The 10,480-nt window shown below is 39.4% G+C and overlaps 1 protein-coding gene across 2 annotated transcripts in view; it reads right to left on the reverse strand.

Moving 5' to 3' along the window:
* LOC122401966 overlaps positions 1–6,275 on the reverse strand; it is a 114,990-nt gene extending 108,715 nt beyond the window's left edge. For both annotated transcript variants that reach the window (XR_006259485.1, XM_043404433.1), the window contains exon 1: positions 5,908–6,275. The gene's annotated coding sequence lies outside the window, so the exon portion shown is untranslated. The remainder of the gene's footprint in view (positions 1–5,907) is intronic.
* Between the last annotated feature and the right edge of the window lie 4,205 nt (positions 6,276–10,480).

A 10,480-nucleotide genomic window follows, 5' to 3' on the forward strand; every position in this document is an offset into this window, starting at 1 on the left:
GGGAAATTGTTTAGTCTATTATACTAGCTAAATTATATGGTAAAACCTAGCTACTGACTTAGACAGTTTCTTTATTTGTTTAGTGATCCATCCTCTTCCAAAGTAAGTTCAATGTTATTCGTAATTCGTATTCTACGTTTACGATTTAATTTCCTTTGTAAAATAGCTTGGTGTCTGGGTTCTAGCATTTATTACGAAATTCGTTGTGTAAAAGAAACGATTTCACGAGGACGCGTTGGAAGAAGTAGAAGCAAAAGGATTTTGCACGTGCCTGTCGGTCGACCGAACACGTTTTCCACACGACTAATTTTATCCGCTTTTCTTCGGCCCGCACATAACACTATCGGCATCTGATTCGTCTTTATGTTCGCGTTACGCTAACGGTATCATCGACGATTTAGCTTTCGGAGCAAATCGTTCGAAAAACAAATTTCGACAGCCCGGAAAATCGCCCGAAGCAAACAAACAAAGCGAATGAAATACCGTCTTTACACGAAACATTATTTATTTAACATAATGTATATAAGCTGTACATTTTATAAAACTAATGAGGTGTTGGATGACCAACCCTCCTTATCAATGTATATTCTGGCTCATCGCCTCTTAGTTGCCTAGATGACAAGCCCTTGCTCATTTTGTCAACAAGGATAGAGTCCACCTAAGTTCGTCATACCATGCCCCTTTTTCCTTTCTTTAGTTTTAGTATACAATAAGATTTAGAAAGTATGCAAGAAGCAGCATTACATTCTTGACTGTCTGACTGTGAAGCTCGTTTTAATGTCCGCCATTGTTCGCTTGAAATATATATATATTTAATTTCTTCAACCCGGACTTCAACAGAGGGTATAAAGACAGTAAACAAGAATTAATGCAATAGCTTGTGCTCACTGTTTAGATAATAGATGGTGCTATCTTTTGGTTCACGTTTTCGTTCGCTGCTCTAATCTTGGTCACGCTAGAGTAATAATGCTACATAGCCTATATTCGAACCGAGGAAATACGCTTCCCAGCAGTGAAAGTTTTATCTAACTCGGTCCAGTGACTCTTGAGTTTATCGTGTACAAGTACCCACAACATCCAAACCAACTAATTTATATAATACTATATAGAATCCATATTATAGACTAACGGAACAGAAGAGGAATTAACAGATCGCACTAATACTATTTTAATTGAATAATTATATAAATGAAACTAGGTTTTCATATATTATTAATCACACAACGACTGTTATTAATGGGGGTTAAATATGCCCTTTGTCAGAAAAGATAAAGGTGCATGTAAATTTTTCATGCATAATTGAATTCTCTTCGGGCTTCGAGGATAAATTTCAAATTCCCGCAATAATTCCAACGTTTCGTCCGGTCGGTGAAAAATTTAATCAGATAGAGCGAAAAAGCGAAATTCCGAGACAAAAGACGTCGCCGATTTAAAGAATGGTTATCCTATGGGACAGAGTCTCGTCTTTTTCGCACCTACGATTAGATCAAGTTAATTAAGAAGAAATCCTTTTCTTGTACGACTTTCTCGAGTGTCCGTTCTCGAGACGCGAACCGCAAGATCAAAGCGCGAATTTCCGATTGTTCGCCGACTCGTATCGAAGCCAGGCAATCTCATAGGGGCAATTGACACAATGATTTATTGTACGATAATTCGTGGGTCGAATTGAAACGATAGCGGCATTAACAGCCACGTCGTGTATCCAACAAACACGCGACGTATATGGCGGATTGTACAACAACCCCAAACGTTTCACAATTATCATTATATTACTGTACGATTATCATCATTCATTTTACAGATAACCCGACAAGTAGTGTTGCTCAAAAAGTTCATTTAAAAAAAGCTAAAGCTTCCAAAAGTTATTTAGAATAACGAATAAATTCGATTTATTAGTAATTTAAGGCTTGTGAGTGAATCAACGTAATTCGTTATATTCCTCATTCAAAATTTGCAAATAAAAAAATAATTATATACTATATACAACAGTGACTATAATATAATAAATAAGTTTTATTTACATCGAAGAAAGCGTGTACTAATTTTTAATAGAAAATTCTCTCCGTGTACGAGACAATATAGTCCGAATGACCCGATTTTGCAAAGCGATTCGCGGGTGAAAGATCCATTGAAAGTGCCAGAATAGACCAATCGATCTCTATGTAAAGGTGTATGAAAGATTCATAGATATTCTATCGGCGATCCGCATAAATTTCTGATATAAAAAAACCCCGGGAGATTAAAAAGTTTGGGGAACGCCGATCCACAGACGCTGTACGGACGCGAATCGTACCGGCACCGGATTGGTAGGACGCACGTCGCCAATTACGTTGCACCAATCGGAAACCGCGCCTTTCGTTTACCCGCTACGGTGTGGGTGAAATCGTTTAGAACGTGTGTACGTACACAGACGGTTTTAAACAACCGCCCGCGCCCAAGAATAGCCCGAGTGAATCGGGTCACGTTCAATGCTTGCGTGTTCTTTTTTTTTCGCGCGAGTACGGAGTTATTCGAGACGAAGAAAAACATCCGTGCTAAATTTGACGATTCGCGTTGTTTACGATTTTGTTGTGCCGTCGCGAGCACGACGCCTCTTGTCGGAAATACAGAAAATGGCGGAATCCGCGTGTCGATACAGGCTGTCCCCCAGGTTTCAATGACCAAACTTTGTTAGTATATTCCGTGGGTTTAAAATAAAGCTTCGTTGAAAAGTTACGGCACGAGCACCGATACGAATACGAACCTATCTTTACGAGCTGTGTTTACTAGATCTGGAAAAGTAGTGGGATATTTTCAGTACTTCTACAAATAATAGAACTTCTATTTCAAGACAATTCCGTCTTTTCCGACGATTCGTCAGACGATTCATAACTTATTCATACTATCGGTGTTTAGTTGAAAACTCAGACTCTCTATTGCCTTTTCTCGGTCACTCGATTGCATTTGCATTATTCGTCGCACGATAAACGAAAACAACATTTCCCCTCCGGGCTACGACAACTATGGTCGGGTTTTAGGTTGAAATTTCGAAAGGCAATCGAGTAGCTACTTCTTCTAACAAGCGCTTAATAAATAAATATTTTATGCATAATAATTATATGATATTCGTACCGAATACTTTGTACGAGGAAATAGTTTTGAGAAAAGACAGTGTTGTTCTTGGAATCCAATTAACATTGTCCAGCGGGACCAAACGGATAACGTAAATAGGAAGAGGGCGCAGAGAAAAAGGTATTTCGCAACGGGTCGCGACAGCAAAAATGAGAAAGCATATTCGTCGAGAAATCGGATGCAACGCGACTTCAAACATACTACAATACGACTCTTTACGTTAGTTGCGAAACAATCGCGACCCGGGAGCAGACGATCGCGTACATTTCGAACGCGAGAAAGGTGAATCACCACGATTACGATGACGGTGTCACACGACTTGCACGTAATTGTATTACGTAAGTCTGTGCATAGCTCGGAGCTGTATCTAAGACTGACAGCTGGTGGAACAATCGTAGCGACAAGACCAATTGTCCAAGATGCTCTTTCCTGTTTCCAACTTCTCCAAACCTCCATCTACTTTCAACCGATCAAACTTACAATTCTCAAGAATCTATGAATCTATGATATCGTGCACGGTTTGATTTCGTTTGACGACCCTTATAATCTCAAACTTTTAAAAATTCAAAAATCAGATTTATATAATTTCGTATGTGTTCTGAAGAAAATTTTGAACAAATTACAAAAAATCATTAGTCTCGTTATAAAAACATGGAGAATATACAAAGGAATTGTAAACAAAGTTAAATAAAACTTGTTCAATTACAGTTCTACTAAAAAGGCACGTGTCAACGATTGTCCATTTCGACTCATATTTACGATAGATCGATCGAGTACACATCGTTCACCGCACTCTAATTGGCCGACCAGTAGAGTACCCATTGTTTAAAAATCTGTTCCACCCGAATTTACTACGCCTACGCGTGACCTCGCAAATACTATACCGAACAACCATATAATTCCAACCATAAAAACGAGTACAAATAAAATTTAAATGGTCGATAACAATAGTTTTCTTAATATGAAATTATAAGCATTAACGTTGAAATGCACCCTCAAACCATGTGACTTTCACCATGGTGACTCACGGCTGGTTAAATGTTTTTCCTTCAAAGTTTTCGGTCGGGTTTATACCACATCATTTTTCATATCTCAGATCCAAAGGCATTCGGTGTACTTTCGCTTACAAATATGGCATCATTCCACCGCGTTTGTTCCTCGGAAACAATATGTTTGCCAAACATTAATCTTTCCCCGCGATTCACTTCATTTATCTACGCCTTTTTATGATCCACTCTGCAGTTGTAAACGCTTTCTTTCAACGCTCACCGAACTGTATCCGGATATAGAAACTTTCTAATTTCCTCAAACGATTTCATAGTTAATTTTTGAGGACTTAATCCAAGAGATATTTTTATCATTTTAATAACGTCACGTTTATCGAACGAATACAATCTTCCTTTATGAGAAATTAAATCGTTTCGATTCTCATGGAATATACATTTGTATAATGCCCGCTACTGTACTCTTGTTCCAGTTTAATAAATTGCTGATTTCTTGATATGACTTACCTTTATACAGATGGTAAATAACAAGTTATCGAGCATCAAAGGCATCATTATCGGTTTCACGACCTATTTCTCCTATTAATACGCTCGACGACAACGAATTTTCGAACTGCACCATACGAAATACATATCGATGACTTACAATTCGTAAGTTGTATGTTTTTTTACGCTGTATAAATATTATACCTTCACATACTACATACATTTGTTATAACGAATATTTATTTTACTCTGTGTCCCTAAATTAAATATTTTATCTGCGCAAACGTTGTACGTCCATGCCAAAATACATAAAACAGTTGTATACACAACTTTTGACCACATAAATATACGTAGACTTCTTGTGTGTTTGAAGAATGCAACGCTGCGTATAAAAAATAACCCCTGTAAAATTTCAACTCGATCGGCGAACGAGAAAATGTGCTGCTTAAGTTTTCATGCAAAACTCCAAAGTTCTACGATGCATGTTTTTTTTCTTACCCAAACGAGCTAGTATTTCATACGAAGTGGAACCATCCTGGTAAGCGATACCAACAAAAATTCAAACAAAAAATTTAAATTATCTATAATTTCCGAGTACTCCAATATTACATAGTCTAATAATTTTCCATTCTGATTGTGAAAATCATTCACAGGTTTATAATCGAGTATGTTGCATCTATCTTGGCCATGCAAGCCTCGAACCATTGAAAAAAAAACAAACAAACGTAAGCGACGATTGTTGACATCGCTCTAGATCGATCAGGGAAATGAGAAAACCAGCGGCAGATTTTTCTCACCTCCGATCCATTCAATGAGAAAACTCGTAAGAAAGATAACGCCAGCTCGTTATATTTAGTCGCCAATTCCCTCTGGCCGATTCATCGTAACGTAAAATTATTTAGTAAATACGAGTTCACGAACCTTGACACGAATTAATATTTTATAATCGTACCGAAACGGAATATCCCTCGTTATTCGAGTTACGAGGCGCGTTGTCGCGTAAATATTGTATGCAGTTCACAAAGATAAAATATCGTATAATTCCGGTACCAATTTGTCTCACGATTCACTCGTACGACCGACTAATAGAACACGAGAGCCATTTCTCGACGTGGTCTCAAAATCTTTCGAACACCAAAACGACTGTTATTTTGAAATCGGAACGATACACCAACCGCGATTCATGGTACGTGTATGATCCGTCGACGCGTTTATTCGACCCGACGCAACGTGACAATACTATTACCGCATTCCCCGAAGGTTAATTGTAGATTATAAATCGAGAAAAATCGTAAACACAACATACCTTTTCAACGCGACACTCGCGCCCGTACAACCCTTAAGACACGATGCGATAATCCAATATGGCAGTACACACACATGTCAAAACAAATCACCGAATGGCGCGGAATGACGCGACGCCGCTACACAACTTTACACAGGCACACGTTCGTATTCACTTCACCTAAACGCCGGATCGATAATGTTTCGGAAAGATTTTTGGCATACCCAGGTATGTTGTTATTTGAATTCCCGTACTTGACACAACACAGCTCTACGGTGCTGTTTTCCGGCGTGTCAGAACTACAACTACAATTGCAATAGCAATCGTAAACGTTAAAGGCGCACGGTTGCGACAGTGAACCGCGTCCAAAAAAGACACTTGTGCGACGAAGCCTTGTCGGTGACTGGCAACGCGAGTCGCGTCTCGTCTCGGCGCGCCACTCGTCGGCAACTTCGTTGCGAGAATAACCGAACGCTTCCGAACCGACATCCAACCGACCCGAAGAGAGGCGCTGCCCTCGCGGACGGCGTTTATCGAAGCCTCAGTGACGCTCAATTCGAAAGGCTGTTTCTTTTCTCATATTTCGCAACGATTATATTTCTTTCCTTCCTGCTTATTCCATATCTTCTGCTCTTCCTTGCTTCGAACGGTAAACTGGTCCTTCCTAGGTTCGCTCGATCGCTACAAAACTCTGTCGCCTAACGAAATTTCGAGCACTTTTACCAACGCCAACACAATTCGATCGAACAAAGATTTACGTTTTATCGCGAACGCGCCTGAAATGCACAGTAGTTTTTTACGTTCTTATTAACCTAATTTGTGATAGCACAAAATATATAAATACTATCAGAAATAATCCCAATGGATAGATTGTGTTTCCTTGACTTGCGATTAGAGAAATATAGACTGCAATACGTAAGAAAATATATGAATAATAAAATACATAAAATGCGGAATAGTTTTCAAATAATTCTCCTTCGCTAAAAATACTTCGATATTTCTCGACGAAATAAATCGGTCGATTTAACTGGATTTGATCTTTGTTGCTCCCGTAGAACAAGGCAAGTTGGCTTTCGGAACAAATTGTCGTCGCGAAGAATGCAAAAAAGACGGGAATAAAACGGTAGTACAGCGTCGAAAATGCGGTAAACTCGACAATTTTGAGTGAAATGGTCGTAAAGCCGCAAAGCCACTAGTGTGCGGGTTACCCGATGAAACGGGTCACTCGAGGTTAGACGGCCTCTTAACCTTCAAAGGAACCATCCCACTATATAGATATACGCGATGAATATTTTGAAAGTATATGTATACCTCCGTAGTTCTCGTGCATTAAGGCTCGTTTTTCTTATTTGTGCTCGACGATCCGTAAACTGAAATCTCCAGCCGAGATATCGTACTTTGAAGAAATTAAAGGAGCACGTAACCAAACGAAATTTAAATCCGCGCAACCGATATGAATCATCGACGCGCGAGAAGTTTCAGAACAGAATAAAACCGTCATGGTCACGAATGAGTCAGATACATACTTGTAAATGCGTGGTAAGTTGTACAAAGATGAATTTTGCTCGCACGTTCTCGATACCGATCTCTCTAACAATACTCTTTGACAATGACATCACCAAGAAGTAAATCATGTAGGGCACCGTTTCCCAACAGACGTGTCGTAACAAGACTGTTGGTGTGTCGCAAACAAATTTGATTTTCATTGCAAACGAGCCACCATCGCTTCAAGAGACTGCAATAAAAAATTAAAAATAGATGGACAACTAACATTTATTTTAAATAAATAGCCTGTGTTATAAGAAAACGTGCAAAGATAAAGTAAATATACGGTACTCTGTAACTCACTTGGGTGAACATAGGATTAAATCTAAGAAACTGTAGGTGTTATTAACCTTTAATGCTAAGTGCTGCAGTTACGACTTCACCGCGATTCTTCACTTACGACAACGCGTTTTAAACTGAGGCACGTACGCTAACAGAGCTAAAAATGCTCGGAAACAACGGTCATGTACAGAATTAATAACATTATATTGCCCCATAAAGCTCACAATAGTCGCCAAATGCACTCTATTCCCGCGGTATCAAGAAAAAATATTACCAAGGGTCTGATTACCGTACAGCGGAGGTTTGCATGAAATGTTTAGTACCCCCGGGGAAATATTATCCCGAATCGAGTGCGCTCGTGTGTATTGCCTACGTTTCCTTATCCATTTAGCAGCCGGTCCGTTCGTTTCGACTGTTCTTATCGCAAAGGCGCACGCAAAGCAGAACAAAACAAAACGATGACCGAAAGAAACGGAAACTTTCGCGCGGGCTTTCTGCCTACGCGGATACGGCTGATGGAACTTTGCTTCTACAGTTCAAGTACAATTTTTCCTTGAAACTTCTCTCGAGATGCATCTCGTATCATTACCAACGCGATATAACTGCGTTATCGATTCCTTAATCTTCTTTTCTACGCGATCCGCTTGGGGAACACAATGCAAAAGAAACGCCTCTCCGGATTGTATCGAGCGTACGTAGCGCCGTATTACAGAACGCATCGAGTGGAATACTTCGAAGCTAAATGATCTTAAAATGTATAACAACGCGTGCCATGTATGGGGATCGCTGGAAAAAGATCAGCGTCGTTCGTAGCCGAGCAATTAATCATTCGTGGACTATCATCCCGCTGGACACAGCGTTTCCTTCGTCAACCTACGCAACATCCAGTCTCGCCGTACTTCCGTATAGTCGAGTAAAACGACTTTCGTTGTCTCTCGCAGGACGATGACTTTTCACGAATCTCTTTTTATGCCGCAAGATGATTATCGTAGGAGATTTCAAACAAGCTGACATCGCGATTCGCGCAAGCACTACCTACGAAACAACTACGATGATCTCAAACGTAAGACTTGCAAATTGGCATTGCACATCGTACAGCGTCGTCTAATCCGCTCGGCGATAAACTTGACGTTTATTACTTACGTTTCCTTCCGTCTAAAAATAGAAATAAATATTCTCACGGACGCGTCGAATGCACGTAAAAGACAAGAAAAACACGTTATTATCGTCCATTGTGTCAAAAAAGATCAGCTAAAAGCGTTTTAAATATCATCGTTGCGAATTGTGTTATTTTTACGTGGTTGATAAGTTTTAAAGACTTGTTTTATCCATATTTCTAACGCTCCCTGTTCAGTATTTACATCTGTTACAAATATATTCACGCTGAGAACAAGTCCGCCTTCGAGAGATACCACGCAGACAGCATCCGATGACAGATTGTCACCTACGAGTCAACCCGTAGGCGGTACGTGTTAACATACACATGTACAGAGTCCCCATAAAAGCCCTGATATTGACAGCACCTCGCCAGTTTACGTCCTGTAACTTTATATTATTTTGTAACCCTCGTACATATTCCAAATAATTACTACGCTCAAGTCGTTTAGAAAAATGCGATAACCTTCGTCGAAAGAATTGAATACAGATACGGAAAAATTATTTCGATCGTGTATTTTGTTGAAAAACTATTCAACTCCGAAAATCCCAGCGGTGCGACAGGGTTAATCTTGTCTCGTATTATTTTTCAGATACATCTCTAGACAGGAGTTTTCCGTCAGACCGGAAAACTAATCGAATAACATCTATATTTAAGTTGGACGGTGAGTCAGATGTGAGAAATTACACATCTGTTTGCGTTAGTAATGTCGCGCCCAAACTTCTCGGAAACATTACAACTACGCAAATTAATCTAACACTTTTTGCCATTATATATAATGAGCAATACGATTTCGCGTTCTATAGCTTCTAAATTAACAATTTTTTGTGGCTATATGTCTTCCTCGTTAGAGTGTAATTCGCGAGTACGTACCATTCCGACTGATTTTGGGAAACGATTCGATTGTACTGTCTAAATTATTTGCTATAGAACGGGTAGGAAACTTGTTATCGTGATTCGAAGGTTGGCAAATCGTTTACACAATAAATCATTCGCATTTTTAAACCTTGATCGTCTTCGATCAGAGGTTCTTTCGGTGTTCCCCAAGGTTCTTTGCCTCGAACCGTTTCTTTCCTGTATTTCCATAAATGACCTAACTGATTTTCTCACCTACAGAAAGTTTCTTTGCGAACGACCTTAGAATACATATGAATGTATTACATCGTAACGATGCATGTAAATTGCAAACCAATTTTTTCATATTTAATGTGCGATGCGCAGAGAATAAAATCAGATCAAATCTTAAAAAATCTTAGGAGACCGAAGGAGTCATTGACTCTGGAGTTCTTGTTATGAGCGTTACGCTTGTATTCGTATAATTATAACATTATAAGGTGTTATATTGAGCAAGCAAAGTCTTCGATAAACGGGCAGTCGTAATTATAGACACGCGAGCTTTCCCCCACTATTCGATCCCAACGAGCGGAGGGTCCCGAATTCGTACAAAAACATATAGGGCCGCGACCCAAAGGAAATTAGAGAATTTGTATAAGTGCATTGGTAAGTTTAAACTAGTCACGAACATTTAGCCCCGTTTAACCAGCTCCTTAGTCATCTCTCCAATGTAACTTTATCAGCTTCTTCCCTAAAAACCATTATTTCACAACTTTA

The sequence above is a fragment of the Colletes gigas genome, unplaced genomic scaffold, assembly GCF_013123115.1.
Source record: "Colletes gigas isolate AHSC1104 unplaced genomic scaffold, ASM1312311v1 Colletes_gigas_Sc00030, whole genome shotgun sequence".
In the NCBI taxonomy this organism is placed as follows: domain Eukaryota; kingdom Metazoa; phylum Arthropoda; class Insecta; order Hymenoptera; family Colletidae; genus Colletes; species Colletes gigas.